The 26,182-nt window shown below is 37.2% G+C and overlaps 1 protein-coding gene and 1 pseudogene across 1 annotated transcript in view; both read left to right on the top strand.

Moving 5' to 3' along the window:
- Positions 1 to 18,073, top strand: part of LOC117985634 (uncharacterized) — a 221,140-nt gene extending 203,067 nt beyond the window's left edge. Inside the window, exon 10 of the transcript XR_011237097.1 lies at positions 17,984 to 18,073. The gene's annotated coding sequence lies outside the window, so the exon portion shown is untranslated. The remainder of the gene's footprint in view (positions 1 to 17,983) is intronic.
- The window catches only part of LOC117985323 (uncharacterized), a 49,997-nt pseudogene continuing 33,252 nt past the window's right edge, over positions 9,438 to 26,182 (top strand).

The raw sequence follows: 26,182 nt of genomic DNA, 5'->3' as shown, positions 1-26,182 counted from the left end.
CACCTCTTAGATACTAATTTGAACGACCCGTTTGAAATTCAGACGTCACTGAGGTGCTCATGAACAAATAATTAGTATTTTCAACTTTCAAAGTAAGATTACTAATCTACTAGATTACAACATACTTACAATTTTTTTTTTTTTATAAGTAAAATACTAATTATTTGTTCATGTGAACTAACACGAAATTCTTACTTAATTTAACGGTTTTCGAACTAGGTCACATCCACATCACTGCGTTTGATTTGATTTGCCAAACAAATGTTTAGAGAGATCAAAGTGAGAACGCTAATATTTTATCGATACGGCCGCCAATTATAAAGGCCTGGCCAAATACATAGCGCGGCATGACAGCGGCAATTTTTTTCTTATATTACTGAGTGCCAATGCAATGGGCAAAGCTTTAATAGCCTAGTGGTTAGGACGTCCGCCTTCTAATCGGAGGTCGGGGGTTCAATCCTGGGCACGCACCTCTAACTTCGCAGAGTTATGTGCGTTTTAAGTAATTAAATATCACTTGCTTTAACGGTGAAGGAAAACATCGGGAGGAAACCTGCATGGCTCAGAGTTCTCCATAATGTTCTCAAAGGTGTGTGAAGTCTACCAATCCGCACATGGCCAGCGTGGTAGACTATGACCAAAACCCTTCTCACTGTAAGAGGAGACCCGTGCTCTGTAGTGTAGTGTATGGGTTGATCATGATGAATGGAATTAGCTACTCAATTGAACTACGATCTAGCTTAAATATTTGGCTAATTAATGGTTTAAATTTAAAACCTGAAACTATAAATCACTACCCACATTACAAATGCGAAAGTGTGTTAATTTGTTGGTTTATTGGTTTGTTAGTTTGTCCTTCAATCACGTCTCATCGGAGCAAACGGATCGATGTGATTGTTTGCGTGGGTAGGTATAGTTAAAAACCTGGAGAGTCACATAGGCTACTTTTTATCCCGAAAAATCAAAAAGTTCTCACGGATTTTTAAAAACCCGGATAGCATCTATTTCCTTATTTTAAGACTTGTAGCAGCCGCGTTCGCGCGCATTTAATCGCACGACTTGTCGTCGCTGACGGATCGCTTTTTGTCTTTCCAAACCTTTGTTGTAGACTAGCATATGCTCGCGACTTCGTCCTCGTAGACTACATAAATTTCAAACCCCCATTGAACCCACTTAGGAGTGGAATTTCGAAAAATCCTTTTTTAGTGTATATCTACTCTTTACAAAGAACACACCCTCTAAATTTCATGTCTCTAGGACCAGCGCGGCGGTTTAGGCTGTGCGTTGATACAAATATATGTCAGTCAGGACTTTGATTTTTATATTTATAGATTGTTATAAATATAGGTACCTACTTACCTAATTGTATCTGTTATGGTTAATAAACACGGTTATGCATATAATCGTTACTTACATTTTGTAACAATACAAAGTAAACAAGTAGGTAGGTAGCTCCTGAATTATTAAACCTTACAAATCGATATCACAGAATCAAGGTTCTGACGACTTCTGTATAGTATGGTGATTTTATATGTGGGAAGTCCAGTGTTCGATTGCCGGCAAGAGCAATCGTACCCCGTTATGCCAAAACTAGCTTATGCTCGCGACTTCGTCCGCGTGGAGTAGGTACGTGGACTACACAAATTTCAAACCTCTATTTCACCGCTTTAGGGGTTGAATTATCAAAAATCCTTTCTTGGCGGATGCCTACGTCATAATAGCCAAATACGTAATAATCTGCATGCCAAATTTCAGACCGATCCGTCCAGTAGTTTGAGCTCTGCGTTGTTAGATCAGTCAGTCAGTCACTTTTCCTTTTATATAGTTAGATAAGTCTATACTTTTAATATACAGTGTGTAGTCAGTCAGTCAGTCAGTCAGTCGTTCACCTTTCCTTTTTAAATATTTAAATATATATGTCGCTATAGTCATGAACTGATATAGACGTCTACAGCTGGACATGGTCTCTTGCAAGATCTTGCGCGTCGCCTAAATCCAGCGGCTCCGGGATGCAAGCTATCTCTGTACCAAATTTCGTCGTGAAAAGCGAGACAGACGGACAGATATATAGACACACACAGCATTTATAATATTAGTATAGAGTATGGATAGTACTACAAATATAAATAGGTACCTACCTAACAATTTAAAATTCAACAAAATAAAAAATCTGCACATTAGGCAGCCTTATCGATAAGAACAGGTAATCTAGAAAAGGAAATAATAATACAGTACGCGGCCGAAAGTAATGTACATCGACCTTTTGAAGGAGATAGCAGATTTGTAGAGCACTGTCTCTGTAGTTGAGACCGACAAAACGTCATATAGGTGTGTGTGACAGAGACAACTTTGCTCAGACTTAAGATTGAGTTATAACGAGCCAGATTTATGTGAGAGATATAGAATAGAATAATATTTATTCGAGGTATATAGGTGGTACATGGTGTAGGCAATATCGTCCTGTACAGTAGTGCAACACCTCGAACAGGTAGGCCACTCAGCTTGTGTTGAGACGTCGGGCCCCTCAGACACAAACCTCTAGAGCAAATATCTGAGGTACCAGACCCCAACGCTGATTTTCAGTGACCGCCTTTTAAATATTACCTATAAACGTCAGTGGCATAGAATATATAAAGTTGGCGAATAAATGGATAAATAAAATTAAATAAAGTGTTTAAAGTTTTTTAATTTAAAGTGATTTAGGACATAAAAGAAGAAATATGAAATAATACATTGAAATAGATGTTGTAAATTGTAAGGATGGGAAAATTGTACGATAGTTTTTTTTTTTGTATAATAAAGAAAAAATAAAATAGGATAGCTCGCAAGGTGTGGATGAGAAAGTGAAATTTATATAAGATTAAGATAAATAAATTAAATTAATTTTGACTAAATCTGTAACTTTTGAATAATTTAAAAGATGTTTTTTGAATTTTACTTTAAAAGCGCCAGAAGTCTCTGTCTCGTTTTAACTCTGTCTTAAGTCTAAGCTAAGTCAAAGTGCGCTCTATAGATCTCAACCCAAGTGGCGTAACCACCCCGTGTGCCTGAGTATTGCGAGTCCCTTTCAGATACGTTCCAGGGGAAGAGCAGAGCTTGGGCTAGTATACCCCGGTTTCATGGTTAACAATAATATTTCTCTTCATGGCATGGCATAGCCATGGCTAATTAACCTGAGAGGGAGGGGGTATTCGTCCGCGCGTTCCTTTGAGCCCGAACAGAGGGCCGGTAGGCGCACCGCGCACCCATGGGGAAGGTGAGCATTGCTCGCCGGAGACATTGAAAATGGGGAACGTGGAGAGGGAATCGCCCTCCCCGCGAACCTTGGCCTCTAAGAGTGGATGATGGACACTGGGCGTGGGCGGTCCGTCGCTCACAATACGGTTCTTGGGTTGGTTGGTGTGCTGTGGTTCTGGTATGTCTCTAACGGTGTTTGGGAGCACGTAGTGGGTATAGAATAATACAAAAATTAGGGCGATAAGTTTTTGCCGATAAGCCAATATTGTTTTGCGCATTTTTGCTATTTTATTTAAGAAGGCTCTGTTAAAAAATCAAAAAAATACGTACCCTACTATCTGTAAAATAAATTATATTATAAAAATGAAATCAATGAAATAAAAAAATGAAATTCAAGATAAAATATAATTATTATTAATGAACTTCTTTTTCAATCAACTAATAAAAGCACCTTCTGCCATCTGTTGTTGAGTAGCCAATCATGAGAAACAAATTTATTTGAATGTTTCTTTTCATTAATTTAATTAAATACCTAATTATAATCATCATAATTTTAAAATAATAATTTACCAATTTATGCCATAAATAAAATCACAAGATTTTGTATCAGAACGCCATCTGTTGTCGAGTAGATTTATCAATAAACTTAATCACAGCTTTTCGCATTTCGCAATGGTACATTTTGCAATTTATTATTGTTTTGCAATTTGACATGTGCAATGGTGTCATGATATTGAATTAATAGACCTAGAACTGTGTGTCATTATGAATAACGTCCAAGTCCGCTCATTAATAGACTCGAGAAGGTCATGTTTAGATACTTACCTACCTAATACGCCCTACCTACCTATTACTCAGCTGCGTTTCTTTTTTTAACTCAGATTTGTGTTCTAATAAGCTATTAATTATTATTAACAAAATAAGTCCGGGTGGATTTAGTTATTTAAATTGTGCAATGTGCATATCACTCTCTGTCTTAATAGGTCTACATCCATGCAAAATATCACATTGATCGGTTACTCCCAGAGAAATCCTAATAGTTATTAGGTACCTACAGAAGTACCTACTCTGAATAAATAATTTGAATTTTAATTGAATTTTTGAATAACTTTTAATTTAAAATCATAGACAGGTATATCAATTATATTTATTTACCGACTACATGATGCCCGCGACTTCATCCGCGTGGATTTAGGATTTCAAAATTCCCGTGGGAACTCTTTGATTTTCAGGGATAAAAAGTAGCCTATGTCCTTCCCCGGGATGCAAGCTATCGCTGTACCAAATTTCGTCAAAATAAACCTATTTTGACCACCTGTTCAACCGAACAGATGGGCCGTGAAGGATAAAGGCTAACAGACAGACACACTTTCGCGTTTATAATATTAGCATGGAATTAGTATGGATTAGAAAGTAGCACATAAATAAAATCTACTTACAATTTCAGGGGACTTTATTAGTTAAGCAGGTACCTACCTAGTTTTGTATTTAGTTTATCTTTAACATAGATCTAAATAATCCAAATTAGTATTAATCTAAACTATTTCTAAGTCATTTAGAAATCGTAACAAGTGGGTGGGGTTCAATAAGTAGTTATTTGTTATGCAAGGCTGCAAAATTGTTATTTTGAGACCGGGCTATGGCTGTGGCGGGGTGACTACCCACTAAAACCTCCTTGGTGGCCAACCTCAGCGCATATAAAAGAAGCTCCGGGAACTAACGAACGTGCGCCGGGTTTCTTGCGTGACGCCCATAATTGGGTATTTGACTACATCAAAAATAAATTATTTCTCAGTGATTATTAAATAGAGGGTCTTCCAAAATACGTAAAATCCAAGTCCTTTGTTGGTTTTAAGTGTAATAACCATTTTAAATTATCGATTAAACTAAAAAAAACACGTCAAATGATTGTGACGTCACACACCGGTATTTCATAGAACCTCCCATACTAAGCGCGCGTTTTGACGTTTGATAAAAAGTTACTGATTTGACTAGTTGTCAAATACCGCATTGAGATCATCCAAGCTTCGCAAACTTCGCATCACCTTTTAAGTATTTTTTATGCAAACATTTATCCAGTAATCCTATGAAGAAAGACAAACACAATGAAACTGTTTGCAGGAAAACACTAAATTGTCCGTCGACCTTGCATTGATTACATGCACAAGATGAGAGGTCTTGGGTTCGATTTCTGAGACGGAGTAATGACGATTTTAAGCTTATTGTCGTGGCTTAACGACATATTTTAATGTGGATAACGGGTGCATACCGCAGCACTGTTGTCCCGTCGTGAGTGCCACGACTCGTGCAATTAGAGCCTCAATAGCTCAACCGGTAAAGGAGTGGACTGAAAACCGAAAGGTCGACGGTTCAAACCTCGCCCGTTGCACTATTGTCGTACCTACCTACTCCTAGCACAATCCTGACGCTTAGTTGGAGAGGAAAGGGGAATATTAGTAATTTAACATGGCTAATATTCTTTTAAAAAAAATTGGGTATTTGACTACATTATTTCTCAGTGATTACAAAATAGAGGGTTTTCCAAAATACGTAAAATCCACGTCCTTTGTTAGTTTTAAGTGTTCATTTTTAATTATCGATTAAACTAAAAAAGTACGTCATTATGATGTGACGTCACATTCCAGTATTTCATAAAATATCGCATATTAAGTGCGCGTTTTGACGTTTGATAAAAAGTTGCTGATTTGACTAGTTGTCAAATATCGTATTGGATCGAAGTATCGACAAATCTTCTAAATTTATAAAAAGAAAAAGTGATTGACTGACTGACTGACTGACTACCTAACTGACTGACTGACTGATCTAGCAACGCACAGCTCAAACTATTGGACGGATCGGGCTGAAATTTGGCATGCAGATGGCTATTATGACGCAGGCATCCGCTAAGGATTTTTGAAAATTCAACCCCTAAGGGGGTGAAATTGGGGTTTGAAATTTGTGTAGTCCACGCGGACGAAGTCGCAAGCATTAGCTAGTAAAACCATAAAATTAATCGTGATAATATGTACATAGTTTACGACAGGTTGAGATGGCAATCGGGGTGGGGACGCCCCGCACACCCCACTTCATACCCCGATTGCAATCTCAACCTGTCGCCTACTATACATTAAAATACAGGAGTACATAATGATTTCCGAAGTACATATTAAAAAGAGACAGAATTAGTATTTTCCATTAAATCATTACGAATAACATTAATGAATTTGTTTTAATTGAACAAATCAATTAATGTTTTCCGTTTCAAAATGGGACATAGTTTGCGTAATAATGAACTGTGAGTGTTTAATTAATTACAGTACCTAACCTATTAGTCTAGTCAATTAGGTTGAAGTCACGTACGTCTTTTTTACCCTCGACCCAAAAAGAGGGGTGTTATAAGTTTGACGTGTTATCTTTAGCGGTCCCCTGACGCGACCAGCGCTTAAATAAAAACTTTGGGTTTTTCGCGAGCCAGGTGTCGCATTCTCTAACTTTTAAACTAAGATTGAAATAACCCAAAATTTTAGAAAGTTTACAAACAATGGTTAGATAAAACTTATGAGCTATAGTCAACCAAGGACCTCGATAGCTCAATGGTTAAAAGAGCGGACTGAAAACCGAAAGGTCGCCGGTTCAAATCCCACCCGTTGCACTAATTGTCGTACCTACTCCTAGCACAAGCTTTACGCTTAATTGGAGGGGAAAGGGGAATATTAGTCAGAAATTAGCTTGGCTAAGTAATATTCCTTAAAAAAAAAGGTAATCCGGAGTTAGCTTGGTAGGTACAAACTCTATAGATGTGGACAACGAAAATATCCTTGTTACAATTTTTGATTTTCATCATCATCAGCAACCCATCGCCAACTCACTGCTGAACACGAGTCTCCTCTCAGAATGAGAAGGCTGGCCTACCACGCTAGCCAGGTGTGGATTGGCAGACTTCACATACCCTTGAAGACCATTGTGAAGAACTCTCAGGTATACCTACAGGTTTCCACGCGATGTTTTCCTTCACTCCGAAAAGTTAGGGTGGGTTATAGAGCGCACTCTGACTTTGTTTAGACTTAAGACAGAGTTAAAACGAGACAGACGTATATCTACATAAATCTGTCTCGTTTTAACTCAATCTTAAGTCTAAGCAAAGTCAAAAGTCAAAGGGCGCTCCATAGATCTCAGCCTTAGAGATGCGTGCCCGCGATCGAACCCGAGTTCCCGAATTGGAAGCCGACTACTCTGCTTTTAATTTTTTTTCTTTTGAGTACGGAAGACGGAACACTGAAGTAAATCCTCGCTCAGGAACCGGACCCTTCTAGTGTTTTACTAAGTAGGTAAGACGTCAGAGTAGGTACCTACGTCATAATTAACGTGCGTCACATGAACTTTGTTTTATTAAAAAAAACCTTTTCCCTTTTACTTTGACCTTTTAATACTGTAGGTATATTGATGACACTTTTTCTGAGCTGACGATTTTAATAGTAAACTCTGTTTGTATAGAAATTGCCAATTATAACTTTCTCGTTTACAAAAGTCCGGGGTGCGCATCAATTTTCATATTATAATAATAATACTTTTATCACAGACATAACCTATAAAGCAAAAAACCGGCCAAGTGCGAGTCAGGCTTGCGCAACGAGGGTTCCGTACTAAAGTCGTATTTTTGCGACATTTTGCACGATAATTCAAAAAGTATGATGCACAAAAATAAATAAAAATCTGTTTTAGAATGCACAGGTGAAGACCTTTCATATGTTATAGTTATCTTACTTCGAAAATTGAAAATACTAATTATATTAGTTCATATGACCACAATTTTTTTGTGTGATTTAACCACAAATTAACGTTTTTCAGATTTTTTCCGAATATCAGCTACAAGACTTACCTACTTGCCAAATTTCATGATTCTAGGTCCCTGTAGGTTTCTTGACAGACAGACAACAAAGTGATCCTATAAGGGTTCCTTTTTTCCTTTTGAGGTACGGAACCCTAAAAATACACATACAACAGCAATACCTACCGCTTAAACCCTAGGGTTTTAATTTGTTCCATGGATTTATTAATCACTAGCTTTTGCTCGCGACTTCGTTCACGTGGACAACACAAAGGGAATCAACCATTCGTCAAAGGGTTTTTGGCCAAAGTGCATCCATCAATGAAATTAATTAAATGCATTAGGACATTAGGATTTCAAATCGAGAAACAGGCACTATTTTGGACATACTTAGAAGTCGGAGGAGCTTTTATAAACCTTTTTGTTGTTTTCTCAGTATGAATTATTGCAATACCTAATAATAATAATGCCAAGATTGTCATTACGAGCGGAATTAGTAGTGTCTTTTAATTACGAGTGTTACGCACAAACCGTTATGAGTAATGTTTCAGTCATTAAATAAGTTTTTTAGTATTCATTAGGTAATGGATGAATTTTAGCCAAGAATGTGCGTTTCCCTTTTAACCCCCTATTTTACCCACATAGCGGTTGAATTTTCAAAAAAATCCTTTCATAGCGGATGTCTACCTAATATTTGCTATTTGCATGCCTAGCCTGATCCGTCCAGCAGTTTGAGCTGTGCGTTGATAGATCAGTCAGTCAGCTTTTCTTTTTATTTATATAAAAAGATCATCATCATTATTATTATCAACATCATCACCATGATCAACCCGTCCTACTAATGAGCACGGGTCTCCTCTCAGAATGAGAAGAATATAAGGCTATAGTTTACCACGCTGGCCCAGTGCGGTTGGTAGACTTCCACACCTTTGAAAACATCAATGGATAACTCTCAAGCATGCAGGTTTCCTCACGATGTTTTCCTGCACCGTTAAAGCAAGTGATATATTTTAATTGCTTAAAACGCACATAGCTCCGACAATATTAAAATTTACCTATTATTTATTTGGCAGTAGGTAAGTAATTTCATGTAGGTGCATAGTTGTTAATAATATTTAAAGATTAGCAAGTCTCACTTAACATCAGGTGACCCGCCTGCTCGTTTGCTCGCTATCTCTATTTAAAAAAAATGTCTCTGACAATAGGCGGAGAGATAGGTACAAACAAAATGCAAAACTCAAGCAGATTCGAAGAGTTATCTAATCGCCTCGCTAGGTCAGTAATTGTCAATATCTAAACATTCGGAATACCTCGTACGTAATTGCAATAAGTAATAGCGTTGTCGCGTTGAACGATCATATATATCGTTTAGCGTTTGCCATTCGCATTGACAGGTTAGAATTAAAGCGGTGCAGAAAAACTGTTCCCATCCAGCCATTCTGCCGTGAGACGTTGCGGATCACGGTTCGAATAAAAACAATAGGTGCATTAAAATATAATTAAATAAAAATAAAAATAAATTAAATTAAGTGTATAAAATAAGAGTGTATCATAAAGTGTGTGAATTTGTGTTCAACTTTTGGGTGGTTTTCTAATTTGCGGGTAAGTTTAGGTTAAGTTGCTTTACATTACAAACATATATTGTTTACATATTTTAATATTACTTATAATAATTTCCAAGGGATTTTTGTCCCTAATAGGTAATCAGTAATTACAATTCTAGTTTTCCATAACGTATATAATTATTTATAATTGATAATTATGACCTAAATTAAAAATCATTAACAAATTAAGTAGGTAGGTAGGTAAAAGTTAAAAAAGGTCGTTACATATTTATACGTATTACGTGGACCGGGCGACTTTGTTCTAGTTACATAGATATTTAAATTTATTACTAAATAAATTCAGAGTTAATCATAAGAATAGCAACAGTTAAATAACTGCATCAATAGAAAATGCGTAAATCACCATGTGTTAAGTGATATATTATGAACTGGCGACCGCCCGCGGCTTCGCTCTCATGTGAATTTCATAGAACCCTGCCTTATTCCTTGTCTATATTATAAAGGGAACATCTGCGCTAAATTTCAACTTTCTATGTCCTAGGATTTGGACTAGTCAATTTATCAGGACTTTTCTTTTGATGTACATATTATTTAGATAAGCAGCGTAAAAGATAAAAATAGGTACCTATAGCAAAGATCCTTGACAAGGTTGCCAAATTTCTCTTAAATTATTAAAGTTTATACATAATATGCATAATTTCGAATGCGAATATTTGGCTGGCGATTGAGACATGTCGAAATTTCGTACAGAGTGAGCTCAGGGGAAAAGGTATCAGTCATCTACACTAATATTATAAAGAGGAAAACTTTGTTTGTTTGTTTGTTTGTTTGTTTGTTTGTTTGTTTGTTTGTTTGATTGTACTGAATAGGCTCAAAAACTACTGGACCGATTTTAAAAATTCTTTCACCATTCGAAAGCTACATTATCCACGAGTAACATAGGCTATATTTTATTTTGGAAAAAAATAGGGTTCCGTAAGATATTTGGGTTTTTCGGACACAAGGTGTAAAAAATCAACCAGAAAAGTTACTTATTTTGCGTACGCTGCCTAAACTATAAAAGATAGAACCATAAAATGTTCTAATTAATTGTAGATCTTATAAATATCTACAAAAAAGTCCGCGACACACTATACCCATCTATGTCGAGTGAGGCACAGCAACCATTTTTTTATTTAAAAATCTTGAATTTTTTTGGACTACATTTAAACGCGTTTATTTTACTCATGCTATTAATCCTTATCAAAATAAATGATTTCATCACTAAGAACAGTTTATGGAGATAATATTTGGTCTTTGAATGATTAAAATTGGACGTTTGGTTTTGAAGTTATGGCGAAATTAAAATATTACGATTTCTGCTGCACGGCCCGTTGCGAAGTGGGCGTAACCAAGGCGGGGGTGCGCGTGCGGGAGGGGAGTTTAGATCTATGAGTAATTCGGCAACAAATGAAGAAATACCTATGTATTTCAGGATTTTCGGAAATTCAACCCCCACCTCGATTTTCTAAATTCCACCCGAGCGAAGCCGGGGCGGGTCATGTTTTATAATCAGGTATCTACCTATATATTATTATTTTGATCTGTAGTTTTTAAAATGTATTTTTTGGTAACTTTTTTAAATGTTCAAAACCTAACCGATATTAATCAATATTTGTTAGCGAAATGGTTTTGAAAATTGATTTGTTAATGTCCGAGTTTGCACCGCGTTACCCCAGTAACCTGCGCTAACGATCTCTCAGCGAGAGTTTCAAGGTTAGACACACTACTGAATTATGAAATCATAACAAACTCGTTTCAGTGTTTGGGTGAATTCCTTGGCATTTTATAGGTTTCTAATAAAATGTTATTCAGTTCTTCCGGAATAGGCACCGAAAATAATCAGATCAAATAAAATATTATTTCAGTAAAATTCATTCAAATTGCTTAGGAAATTACAAAAAATATTCACAGCTTTAATAATTACCAAAGTCTAAGAGAATCAATAAACCCAAATAGTTGTCTGGTTTTATAATACCTATACAAAAAAAACCTGTTAAAGCGGCTTTGCTCAAAATGAATCATTGGAATCATTTTCTTTTTTGCTATGCTAGATTATAATTGAAAAAACCAATTATCATTTTTCCTTATTGCCATTAAAAAATATTGTAATCTTTTTAAAGTTTAGTTATTCAAAGTGAAGTTACGAGGAAGGTTGTATTCACACATATTCACGACTAGCTTGTTCCAGATTTAGATCGTTTAGATCCTATTGGGATTTCAAAATCCCTTCGTAGACGTTCTATACAATAGGACAGACCCTACATGCAAAATCTCAAGTTTCTAGAGCCAGTTGTTCAGTTTCTCCTTTTACATATGTACCTACCTTCCTAGATAGATTCTGAGTATATCACTATGTAAGCCCACCCGTACGAACCCGGGGTGAGTTAGCTAATATGCAGCATGCAAGTGAGAAGAGTGATGCAGCAGCATTAAATAGAATAGAATAGAATATAATGTTTTGTTATTCATGTAAACTTTTTACAAGTACTTATGAATAGTCAGGTTAAAGGAAGAGTGATATTTAATTTATAACTAGCTTTTGCCCGCGACTTCCTCCACGTGATATTATAAATATTTATTGCTTGTACCACTAGAGAATAATTAAGCTACATGTCTATCAGTGAATTAATTTTCAGAATCGGATCATTAGTTCCAGAGTTTGCTACATACAAACTCAGAAAGTAACAAATTTTACCTCTTTATAATATTGGTATTAGACATAGCCACTTAATCACATTTTTAGAATAGGCACGCCCACCCGGGGAATGTAAGCTATAGAAGTCTTTAACTGTCAGTAGGTGTAGCATCTTACCCCACTCTCCCGCGGCGAGTGTTTCAAGGTAGCTTACTATTGAGCGTTGCACAACATCACGTTACAATATTTTGGTCATGTTTAACTGCCGGTCAGCTAATACAAAGAATCTTAATATTATTATCTACATATATAAAAGGAAAAGGTGACTGACTGACTGACTGATCTAGACACGTTACAATATTTTGGTCATGGTTTAACTGCCGGTCAGCTAATACAAAGAATCTTAATATTATCTAATTATATAAAAGGAAAAGGTGACTGACTGACTCATCTATCAACGCACAGCTCAAACTACTGGACGGATCGGGCTGAAATTTTATAAAGGAAAAGGTGACTGACTGACTGACTGATCTATCAACGCACAGCTCAAACTACTGGACTCGGGCTGAAATTTGGCATGCAGATAGCTATTATGACGTAGACATCCACTAAGAAAGGATTTTTGAAAATTTAACTCCTAATTGGGTGAAATAGGGGTTTGAAATTTGTGTAGCCCAGGCGGACGAAGTCGCGAGCATACGCTAATTTATTAATAAAAATTTACACAAATTCTGCACATCCGCACTGGGCCGGCAGGGCAGACTATGGCCTATATGCTTCTCAATATCTGAAAGGAAACCCGTGCTCAGTAGTGTGCCAGCGATGGGCTGATGAAGATAGCTTCGTCCAGTCTGTCAGTCTTTGATATGTGTGTCCCCAGTCATTGTATTCATTTTACTTATTTATGAAAAATAAATAAATTTATGTCAAAAGTACGATTTTAATCCTTATTTTAAAGATGAACCGTCATGACGGTTGACCCATAGAATTAAAATGGCGCGTGAAGAGTCATTTGTACGGACTATACCTATTTGTATTATATTAATACAAGTGCTTTTCAAAAAATACAATAAGAGCCGGGTGATGGGGTACCTACATGGACTTACATTTGATACTAAATTCAATCAAAACCGGAATTCTTTTTTTTGACGTCTATTTATTTTTTATATCCGCCGTATTGACGTCATAGATATAATATTATAATTAATAATACGCCTGTGTCACGTGTAAGTCAATAAACCCGTAAAAACCCAAACCTACCTTCCTCTCTCTTTCCCAGACTTCCCTGGTAGTGCGTGATGTGGTCTTATAAATTGGTCTTGAAGCCTCAATAGCTCAACCGGCAATGGCGTGGACTGAAAACCGAAAGGTCGACGGTTCAAACCCCGCCCGTTGCACTATTGTCGTACCTACTCCTAGCACAAGCCTGACGCTTAGTTGGAGAGGAAAGGGGAACATTAGTCATTTAACATGGCTAATATTCTTTTTAAAAAAAAATGGGATGTCCTGGGTTTGATTCCCGATTTATTTGGAAAATGATTTCTAAATTAACTCGAGTCAGGTCTGGTGGAAGGCTATGAATGGTCGTGTTTTGTTACCACCCTACAGACAAAACCTTGCCGCCAAGTGATTTAGCGTTCCGGTACGAGCCGAGTAGGAACTGATAGGGAGTATGGGTTTAGTAAAACTGCCACACCCCTTAATTTTGCAAAGAATTAAGCAAAAACAAAGCTTTTGCTCTTACTACAGAAAGTATTAATAAGAGTTGCCATAGGTATATAAAGACCGAATAAGTAAAAGCAGGTCCAGCACTATAATTTATTAAATGACAAAAAACAGGTGAACTTATATGCCAGTCAGTTTAGGTCAATTTTTCGTAACATTGTTGCTCTAGTAAATCCTGAATCGACGATAAGGTAAATTTTTTTTTTAAAATTTAATTTGAGAACGGCATTAGCAATAACATTCGACATACCACGTAAACAATAGGGGTAATAAACCAATCACTCATAGAGCCCATTCATTAAAGGAGCCGGTTTGATACTTTTGAATCCTATTGTTATTGCTAATGATGGTCTCAAGTGGAAACACGCCAGTTTATATTGAATGCACTATACTAACATTTGATGCCAGTGTCGAATGTCAAAGCCTCAACGTTTTCTTACGGCCGTTTTCAATAAACTATCTATCCACCATTTCAGTTACTAAAGTTAGGGAAATCTATCTTTTTGTCCTTACTTTCTTTTCAATTACCTACTGACGGATAGCATTTCCTACCGAATTTGGTTCACTATCATCGGGAGGACGGGTAGCATACTAGAGATACGAACGCTCATACAAATCGTGCTTACTTGCGTTCCAATTCCAATACGGGTTTCGAGTTATTCTCCGGTAGACGGAGCTATCCATAGTAACGCCATTTGATTATTATTTGTCAAAATTGGCCGTTAGAAGTTCCCTAACTGTCGTGAACTGTGCTAGTACTACGGTAACACTTTGGCAGAATATATAATATGTAGATTTTTTGCAAGTAATTATTATATAGAGTGCAAAGAACAATGATTGCGCATACATTATACATAAAATAAATAATTATTTTCATTAGCTGACTCTCATTAATTGACTTCATTAAAAATGTAATTTTATTAATATATTAAATTATTGATATAACCTACATAAATTAATTAACATTATGGGGCAAAAATAAAGCAAATAATTCGAATGATTTGACACTAAATAATTTAATGTATGACGACAGCTTCATAAAATACTGATACTACTTACCTACGTACGAAACAATTTGCCTCCTCGTTTCTAATTCGAACCGCTAGAATATGGAACGTCCTTTCGGCATCAGTTTGCCCCTCCAATTTTGATATTGGTACCTTCGAGTCAAGAGGGAATAGGCATTTTCTAGACAATAATTTGTGGAAACAACAAACATACAGGCAAACGGCCGCACTCAATCGTTCAAATCTTAAACGAGTCGCTTTGGCATGAATTTGTATGGCTAAGGAATACCTTAAGTAACGATTAAGCGACTCTGAGTGCTGTTGTAATAAAGTTAACATGTGAAGCAATACAAGAGCACTTTTAAAAGTTAAAATTGACGAGGTATTTGACCTTGCACGAGATTCCCCTCATGCGGATTTGACTCAACTGCAGTTAAATATTGTATTTACCACCAAAGAGTGGCTCAATGTACGATACCTACGTAAGGCGTATTCATAAGTACGTACTACGTGGGTTAGTCGAAAGCACGTATAAATTAAGTACAACACAGCATGCAAAGGCGGTCTTATCACTCATAGCGATCTCTTCCACAATCTTTGGTCGAGAAGACGATGCAAAGGCGAGGGTAAGTAGTAAGTACGTATATTACCAAACATGTGCACATAATAAACTTCGTATAGCTTACATAACTATCACCATTATGATCAGCCCATCGCTGGCTCACTGCAGAGCACGGGTCTCCTTTCAGAGTGAGAAGGGTTGATCATGATGATATATTGTAATAGTTTACTTTTAAGATTAGATGCAAAACCACGCTGACCAAGTATGGATTGGCAGGCTTCACACACCTTTGAGAACATTATGGAGAACTCTCAGGCATGCAGGTTTCCTCACGAATGTTTTCCTTCACTGTTAAAGCAATGATATTTAATAAGTACTTAATACGCACATAACTTCGAAAAGTTGGAGAAGTAGGTGCGTTCCCGATCTCGAATCCCCGACGTTCTATTAGGAGGCGGACGTTCTAACCACTAGGCTATCACAATTCACACCTTACATAATAATACTACAAAAATTAGTTCAAACCACACATAATATCACTACCCATCTACCCATATTATAAATGCGAAATTGTGCAAATTATTGTTATGTCCTTCAGTCACGCTGCAACAGAGTAACGTGATTTTATAGGGTTTTCCTACACGAATCCTGCCGGTTCCGTTATTTTGGTAATTTATTAAAAAATATATATACGTAGATGCATTCCGTAAAGTACCTATACAAAAAATTTACTTAATAGTTTTTTTCAAACCACCTTTATAACGACTATTTTAGGTGACTTGGATTATGGGCTATTTATTATTATGCCTTGGTTTTCATTACATTATTGAATTAAAACTTTGTGTCAGATTTTATCATAGCTTCATATTATTTTAGTTAAACTGAAAATACTTAAAAAGTAGTATTTCAGTCTTTATTAAATGAATTTAATATTTTATTATCAATGGTTAACAAATAAACTATTAATAAACTTAAATCTTAAAAAAAATCAAAAATTTATTAAATTGTTGTATTGTGCGTAAGTCTATATTATTGTATTCGCGTGTAAACAATAGCCTCATCTGGTGACAGAAAGTCTGGCTCATTTTTTGAACAACGGATCAGCCTGGCTGTCAGTCAGAGATGCAGCCAGTATTGTTGGCACCATTCCACGCGGGCATGATTTGTATAGTAATTAGATAAAGCTAGCTTTAAGTTTTAAGTATTGTTATATTTTCATAAAAAAAAATGGAAACATGGCGTGGTACAGCTGGACCAATATATTTACATATAAATAAAATTGAATTGAATTGAATCGAATTGAACTCGTCTTGTCACGCGTCGTTGCCGTCGCTCGTTGTCTGGCCGAGCCAAGATTTTGCAACATTATCTTGTAATATATAATTGTTTAATTTGGGCCAAGCCCGCTGCATGCGCGTTGAACTCTAATTTAGGCAAAGATCTTTATTATGACCAATTTCGTAGTTTGAAATTTGGGAAATGCTGAAATGTTACATTAAAATAATGACTCATTTAAAATGGAACATAGCAATGTTTCAATCTTTATCTTATTATCTATCCACAAGAAGCTGATTCATAGCTCCATGATTGCCACAGAATAAATAAATCTGGGGCTCGATTGAGGTAGAATGACAGATACAAATTACAATGCCACGATCACGATCACCTCTGATTGGTTGACGCTCGCTCACTATTGGCTACAATCACTGCATTGATGCAGCAAGAAAACCATAAATTCAGCCAATCACAACAATTGAGATTGTGATAATGATTGATGCAGTTTTACCGCAATCGACCAGCAGTTCTATCATGCAATCATAATAGGCACATTGACATCTGATTTCTGACCCATAGGTTTAATAGGAGACAATTCGAATTGCAATTACTCAACACCGATGTAGGTAAGCCTAGGCTTACTTCAATCACAATAGGCTTAATTTGAGGCGATTGTGATTGCGTTGCGCAATTAACCTCGTGATCTCTTAAGACTTTTGTCTTGTTATCTTTTGTTTATCTGCCAGTTGTTGCCTGTAACTATGTAATTTTTGAAGAACTCTCGAGCGCAGTGGTTAGCGCTGTGATGTTCTTTTAGCAGCCTGCCAGCAGATCTGATTGCAGCCAAGCGGTAGTCTATAAATTTTTAAGTTTTTGGCATCCGTTGTGGCCTTTGATTCGATGTATTTCCCACCGAAATTCCCGGATAAAACTTCTGGTTTAAGATTTTGTTTTGTTAAATAGTTTCTTAGGGGAAAACTCAAATCCACTCGAACGAAGTCCACTAGCAAAAGCTAACTAGTGCTTATTTTTTTTTTTTTTTTTTTAGTTTATAACAACTTCAAAAAAGAAGTTTTTTTTTAAAATCTAAATATATAAAAGGAAAAGGTGACTGACTGACTGACTGACTGATCTATCAACGCACAGCTCAAACTACTGGACGGATCGGGCTGAAATTTGGCATGCAGATAGCTATTATGACGTAGGCGTCCGCTAAGAAAGGATTTTGGAAAATTCAACCCCTAAGGGGGTGAAATAGGGGTTTGAAATTTGTGTAGTCCACGCGCACGAAGTCGCGAGCATAAGCTAGTATTACAATAAAACTTAAAGCTAGCCTTATCTAATTACTATATAATAAGTTACAGTGTTTATTATAATAAGTTACAGTTACATATGTTAATATCATTACTCAATCACGCACATTATCTCTAGTCATGGTCGACCTTGTATTGATCAGGGACATTCCTTAATAGGTCAAGGTCAGAAATATCATTTCACTGTCGAAAACCCAACTGACAACTTCATTTTGTGGAGCCTTACTTCTTTCTCGACCTCTTAGGCAGAGATCAATACCTAGGCCTTACTTTGACTTTACTCAGACTTACATTACCTAGTTAAACAAACTGGTCAAATGTGAGTTACTCGACCAGTAGAAATAATAAATAACACTTTTAATTTTTTTTGTGATGTACACTTTATCCTACAAGAGAACTATGTCCAGCTGTGGACGTCTATCGGTTGACGATGATGATGATGATGAATCACTTTATTGTCCGTCTGTCTATCTGTTTGTCAAGACAATTTTTCTCAAGAAAGCGTGAAGGTACCTATTACGTTGTAATTAATAGCTTCAATCTACGCAATCAAAAATTAAACCATTTATGCTGCATATTTTGACACACGCAAATAAACCAAAACTAGATGACAACCTGCGAAATTTTTTTTCAAGATCACACACAACACATTATGATACTCCCGTTCGTAGAATCAGGAAGTTTGGCAAGAAACAAGGTCTAACATTAGGAAATAAACAAGTACGTAAACGTACGTAAAACAAGCATCAAGACCGGGAGCCGCAGCAGAAACAGCTGAAAACGGCAAGCGGCGCAAGTATGCCTCTCTTATAGAGAGTTACATTTTTGTGCCGTTTGCCGTGGAGACCCTGGGGCCATGGAGTCTTAGTGCTAAAAATTTTTTACGAGACATTTCACCGCGATTAATAGCCTCAACTGGTGACAGAAGGGCTGGCTCATTTTTTGCGCAGCGGATCAGCCTAGCTGTCCAGCGCGGAAATGCAGCCAGTATTCTTGGCACCATTCCACGCGGTCATGATTTATATAGTAATTAGATAAGGCTAGCTTTAAGTTTTATTGTATTAAAAAAAAAAAAAAAAAAAAAAAAAAAAAAAAATATATATATTAAGAGTACGTAAAGTACAAAATTCGAATAAATAATTTGTAATTATATAATTATAAAAAAATAGTTTTTAAAGATTACAAATGGTAATCCTTCAAATCTTCCGTGTGCGAGTCAGATTCTCTGGTTTTTTCTTATATAAGCTTGCTCACGAAATCGTGAGAAGTATGCACCTATATAAAAGGCCTCTGACTTTTTTGGAGATACGTGCGTTTTTAAACCACTTACTTTAACGGTGCAGAAAAACATCGTGAAAACTAGACGCCTGAACGTTCTGCATAATGTTCTCAAAGGTTTGTGAAGTCTGCCAATCCGCACTTGGCCAACGTGGTTAGACTATAGCCAAACCTTTCTCCTTCTGAGAGGCGTAAGAGCACGGCTCAATAATGAGCCGGTAATAGGTTGATGATGGTGAAATTCTCGCGAATGAAGTTAACAAAATAAGTTGTACTTACGTAAATGATTTTGACTATAATTTGTAAATGGTGTTTGTAGGCAATCCGATAAATAATAGCTAGCAATAAGCCAACAATAATCATCTAATCACAATAACCATTCCGGCCTAAATCATAATAAATAATACCCCTTTATATTAGGCAATTTGATAGAGGTCATCCGAGTTGTGATGAATGAACAAATTTTTGTGTTGCCACATCTGTATGTGTGTCAAGAACGATACGTATACTCAACTGAGTCAAGGAGTGGTTTTGCACAACATTTTTTTATAATATAGGCTTTAATAATTATATTGATAGGCTTGAACTTCGTGTGAGGCGCGGATTGATCCGATCTATCGATTGAACTTCTGTGCAGCGACCTTAGAAGGTCACCGAGATTCGTCTTCGTTTGTTTTGGTTTAGGTAATTGTCTGACCTTAGAGAATAAGTTAATAAGTAGAGAACAAGTCAATGTTAGAGATATTAAGTCTGCCCTTTAGGTGTGCAAAAAAGAGAAAAAAAAACGAATTTCCGTCCTAAAAATTTGTCATAAAATTTTATGGATACCAGTAAGTATCTTTTAAAGCGTGATTTGGATGCCAGTAGGTAATCAAGAGGTATAATATCGATAGTTTTCGAATGAGATTTTGTTATCTTAGTGTACTTAATTAGACTAGCTGATGTCTGCGGCTTCGCCCGCGTGGTTTTAGGTTTTTAAAAATCCCGATCTCGAGAACTTTTCCGAGAACAGCCTATCCATAGTAGCCCATTCCCGGGCTGACTCCTCCATTTTTTGAAAGTCGGTTAAAAAGTAGCCCACGTTATGTTTGTTTGAATCATGGTGGCTTTGGGAGATAACAAGCAATAAAGGAGTAAAAAATCTTAAAACGTCAAAGTATAATATAAGGTCTGGCACGCGCTGGCTCTCCCTCTCTATAAGTCGCTGGGGAAAAAAAATTAAATGCCGTAGCGTAGTGCATTCATCGTGAAATTTTTTCCGAAATTTCACCCGTAAGACAGTTAAATAGAGATGAAAATTTGTATAAAAGTCTGCCATTTTCCAAGGTATTTGGTTAAAAATTAAAGTACTTATTTTAGGATTTTTGGGAAATCCACCCGTGTCTTTCAGCGGGGCGGGTCAGTTCGTCAATAAATAAATAAATATACCTTCATATAGGCTATAGGCATCTACTTTTCCAAGCTAACCTCACTGCATTTTTTTCTTGAAAATGTTATGACTTAGATAATCCACTTTATCATCATGAACAACCCGTCGCCGGCTCACTACTAAGCACGGGTCTTCTGTCAGAATGGTTTAAGGGAGAAGGGTCTAGTCTGCCTCGCTGTCTAGTTTAGATTGGGACTTCACACCTATGGACCTACCGAGGTTGTTTGACAGCTACAATGTCACGATCGCAATCATCTCTGATTGGTTAATGCTCGCTCACTATTGGCTACAATGCATTGTTGCAACAAGAATGGCACAAATTCAGCCAATCAGAACAATTGAGATTATAAAATAAATAAAATAAAATAAATAAACTTTTATTGCAGGCATAAGTACACCCATAATTGTGTGTTAGTACAGAAACAATTCCTTAACCTATGTTAGTACTTACTTATTACTAGCTTAAACTTAACTTAACAACTAATTCTACTAAAATTAAAACTAATCCTATTTATAATTCCCGCGGGGGTCTCTTTGCACCTATGTGCGCACCACTCCAGCACCTCCAGAGAGGGCTATCCAATTTCGTGGACAATGCGCTGAGAAGAGTGTTGGTACTCCTCAACAGCCTGCTCATCATGGACGCGGCACGCTTGCGCATGATCGCGTAGAAATCATCCACGCGAGCATCCGCAAACATTGCCGACGCACTGCAGTGGCGAGGCTTTCTCAACACCGCCCTCAGCACATTGTTGTATTGGACGCGCAGGGCACTGTAGGTCCGCTGCGTGTAGTTCGTCCACAGACTGCACGTATAGAATGACTGGCAGTAAGCCCTAAATAAGGTCAGCTTTACCTGTCCAGTACATCGCGCAAATCTGCGGGCCAACATATTGCCTCGGACCGACAGAGCCCGGCGCTCACGTTCCATGTCACTGTCGTCCCTCAGGCTGTCGGTTACTACATGTCCGAGATACTTGAACTCAGTCACTTGCTTCAGGGAATTACCACATAGTTGTATTTTTGGTTTAAAAGTAGTTATTTTGTTTTTTCCCCTGAAAACAAGGAACACACTTTTATTAGAGTTGTAACTGAGTCCATTCATCCCGGCATACTCCTCACAGAGTTGCAGCAACTTTCTAAGACCCCCGACCGAGGGGCTCAGCAGAACCATGTCGTCCGCGTAGCTAAGATTGTTCATGCTTACGCCATCAATCGAACACCCGACACCAGCTCCGCTGAGCCTCTCAATCAGCTGGTTCACATATAGATTAAACAGCCCAGGGGACGTCAGCCCTCCCTGCCTTACTCCACACTCCATTTTGTATGGGTCACTGAGTTCATTTCCCCATTTAACCACATTAGATTGGTTACCGTACCAGTATTTAAATAGAGAAATCAGTTCTGGTCTTAAAGTAGATTCCTTTTCGAGTTTGTCCCACAGGACGTCGTAAGCCACTAGGTCAAATGCTTTGGATAGATCCAAAAAACATGCGTACACAGGAGTTTTCCTGTCGGTATAGTACCTCACAGTTTGCTTGAGGCACAGAATTGCGCTTTCTGTAGAGAGTTCAGGCCGAAAGCCGAACTGAGCGTCGTGTATTTTAATTGACTTACTCAGCTGTGCCTCAAGCAAACTGTCCAGCACCTTAGCTACTATCGTCGCTAGCGATATCGGCCTGTAGTTGGATCTATCCGCCGCATCGCCTGTTCTGTTTTTGATAATGGGCACTACTACTGTCTTCATCATGGCTTCTGGTAGGTAACTGTGGTTAATACAAAGGTTATAATAATGATTGATGCAGGTTTTAGACAATCGCCCTATTGATCTACTTACTGAACTATAAACATGTCCGCGAAGATGATGCGACGACTACAGGCTCCAATCCCGTGCTGAGCAGCCAGGATAATTCTTTGCGAGCCCATCCCGTTATCTTAAATTGGCTCTAGTATTTTCTCTAGTCCTTAAAGGAAACGAGTTATTGCATTCCTAACTGTTTGACGTAAATTATAATGTGTTTTAAATTGATGTTTAATATCTAATCGAATCTCTTGGGAAAAAAACTAATTAAAATATAATTAACACATAGGTAGTGATTTTTAATCTAAACAATAATGCTTTATAATATTTGATGAGCTGGAGAACAAAAGTCAAAGAACAAAAGAACAAAAGCACATCCTTGTCTACACCAAATACCTACATCCGATCCCATGGTTTTGCATGTAGTTTTTTTTTAAAGAATATCAGCCAATGATGACTAATACTCCCTTTTCCCCTCCAACTAAGCGCTAAGCTTGTGCTAGGAGTGGGTACAACAAGAGTAACACGGGTGGGGTTTGAACCGGCGACCTTTCCGATTTCAGTCCGCTCCTGTAACCATTGAGCTATTGAGACTCTAGAGGTAGGCATATATGTATTAGGTATCTTATTAGACCACCACCCTTAATTTATCATTATTCATCTTCTAAATATATAAAAGGAAAAGTTGACTAACTAACTGACTGATCTATCAAAGCACAGCTCAAACTACTGGACGGATCGGGTGAAATTTGGCATGCAGATAGCTATTGTGAAGCAGATATCCGCTAAGAAAGGATTTTAGAAAATTCAATCCCAAAAGGGATAAAACAGGGGTTTTAAATTTGTGTAGTCTACGCATAAAGTTGCGGGCATAAGCTAGTATTATTATAAATGCAAAAGTGATTTTGTTTGTTGTTTGTCCTTCAATCACGCCGCAATGGAGCACGGAACGACGCTTTTCGATAATTCTACTAGTTCGTCATTTTTCAAGTTATTCCTATGAAAATTGATATTTGGGTTTTCGGTCATAAATAAAGAAATACGTGTTTCAGGATTTTGGGAAATTCCACCCGAGCGAAACCGGGGTGGGTGGGCTAGTTGACTCTATGTGAGATCATCTGCTGTAGATAAATATTTAGTAGAAACAATGCCAATATGTACATATGTATGTATGTAATATATGTAACTAGGTACCCAAGTTACAACTCGTCTTTTTATAGTGGAGTGTTATGTTAACTCTAATAGTCACTTAACTGATGGATCGTGACCTCAACCGTGACTAATTAAGTAGGTACGTGGTTTAAAACTCACTAGCTTACTAGCTTATGCCCGCATCTTCGTCCGAGAGAATTTAGCTGGTAATTTAGGTATAATGCTGTGAGAAGTAAGAACCCATTTTCTAGGAGGCAGGTAGACTATCAGTTTCAGGCTCTTTAAGTAGTAGAATAGAATAGAATAGAATAGAATAATTCTTTATTTGCATAATGTGGTACATAAGATGTTAAATCTAAAAAACAGTCCAGCACATTAGCCATGGCGTCGTACAAATATAGTTAGTACATATATCCATACTCCATACTAATATTATAAATGCGAAAGTATGTCTGTCTGTCTGTCTTTCTGTCTGTCTGTCTGTCTGTCTGTCTGTCTGTCTGCTAGCCTTTCACGGCCCATATGTTCAACCGATTTTGACGAAATTTGTTACAGCGATAGCTTGCATCCCGGGGAAGGACATAGGCTACTTTTCATCCCGGAAAATCAAACAGTTCCCAAGAAATTTTTTAAAAATCTAATTCCACGCGGACGAAGTCGCGGGCATCATCTAGTATTTTAATATGTATACACAGATCACGTCGATCCGTTGCTTCGTTGTTGCTGCGGAAAATATGAAAAACCAACAAACATACACCATCTTATAAATAATATCTTATAATAAATTTTAAACGCTAAAATACACCATCTTTATTTACAATAAGAGCTTATTATGGCAATTAGCTTATTTACCTATGAACACTAACCATCGATAAATTGTACAGTAATCTTTAAATATTTAAAAGGATTGACTGACTGACTGACGCACATTAATTAATTATTAACGCACAGCTCAAACTACTGGACGGTTCGGGTTGAAGTTTGGCATGCAGATAGCTATTATGAGTTATGACGTAAGTAAGGATAACTAAGGAAGGATTTTTGAAAATTCAACCTCTAAGGGGGTGAAATAGGGGTTTGAAATTTGTGTATTTCACGCGGATGAAGTCGCGAGCATAAGCTAGTCATATCATAAAAACAGTTTAGTTTTATCTTCCCATAATAATATCTACAGATCCTCTGATCCTTCTAAATATTCACTTAAACTTAGGCAGACGAACATAGGTGCATACATTTTCATATTTTTTGACATTAAAAATAAAAAGGTCTTTTTGAATTCCCCCAAGGGTTTGTCAGGAATGTTTGCACTTCCTTTTTACGTACACTACAGTCCTATAATGTTTACATGTGTGATCGCCTGTCGATATAAATAAAAGACTTTTCTTTTACTTACAAATAAAACGTGACGTCAAATGGGGAAGAATAAATTAATGGATGTTTCAGAATAGGTCACCGGCTTGAACTTCTTGGAGTTATTACTTTTACTTCCCTAAACAAGATATTTTTTTATGAAATCGAGAGAAAAGATCAAGTAGGTAGGTAGACCAATTAATTACATACATATTATACTTAGTCTCATATTATACTCTGAAATCTCAGTAATTCGACGTAAAGAAGTCGACGGCCACGGTTCAATTATACCCCAAAGGTTGCGCAGTTGTCGTATCTTTGCTTTACGCTTGTTTGAAGGTACCTAAAAGGATTTTTTTGACCGCGCCCTCTTTGACGCTTTCGTGTACGCTGTGGCCTTGTATATTGTGGGATCCCGGGTTCTTGTCCATACTACATATACATAAGTATAGTCCGCGACAGGTTGAGATAGCAATCGGGGTATGAGGCGGGGGGACGTCCCGCATACCTGCACGTCACCCGCGCTCGTCCGCACCGGGTGAGCGCGGGGGCTGTGCGGGTGTCCCTCCCCGATTGCCATTTCAACTTGTCACATACCTACTATACTATAATAATAATTAATATTGTTAGGTATACCTATTAATGAATGCGAGAGTGCGTCTGTCTGTCCGTCTGCTAGCTTTTCATGGCTCATCTGTTTAAACGATCTTGACGAAATTTTTCTACTCAACTCAATTTTGCGGAGTTGTGCGCGTTTAACTTATTTGTTACGGTATGCGTTTTAAACATACCTACACTTGTTTTTACGGTGACGAAAAATAGCGTGAGGAAACCTGATAGTTCTTCATAATTGTGTTCAACGGATGTGTAAAGTCTGCTAATCTGCACTTGGCCATCGTGGTAGACTATGGCCAAACCCTTCTCATTCTGAGAGGAGACCCGTACCATAGTTTACTCTGCCCGTTCTCCGTAGTGAGACGGCG

This window comes from Maniola hyperantus, chromosome 9, assembly GCF_902806685.2.
Source record: "Maniola hyperantus chromosome 9, iAphHyp1.2, whole genome shotgun sequence".
In the NCBI taxonomy this organism is placed as follows: Eukaryota; Metazoa; Arthropoda; class Insecta; order Lepidoptera; family Nymphalidae; genus Maniola; species Maniola hyperantus.
The sequence above is the reverse complement of the archived record's forward strand: the minus strand, read 5'-3'. Positions and strand labels throughout refer to the sequence as shown.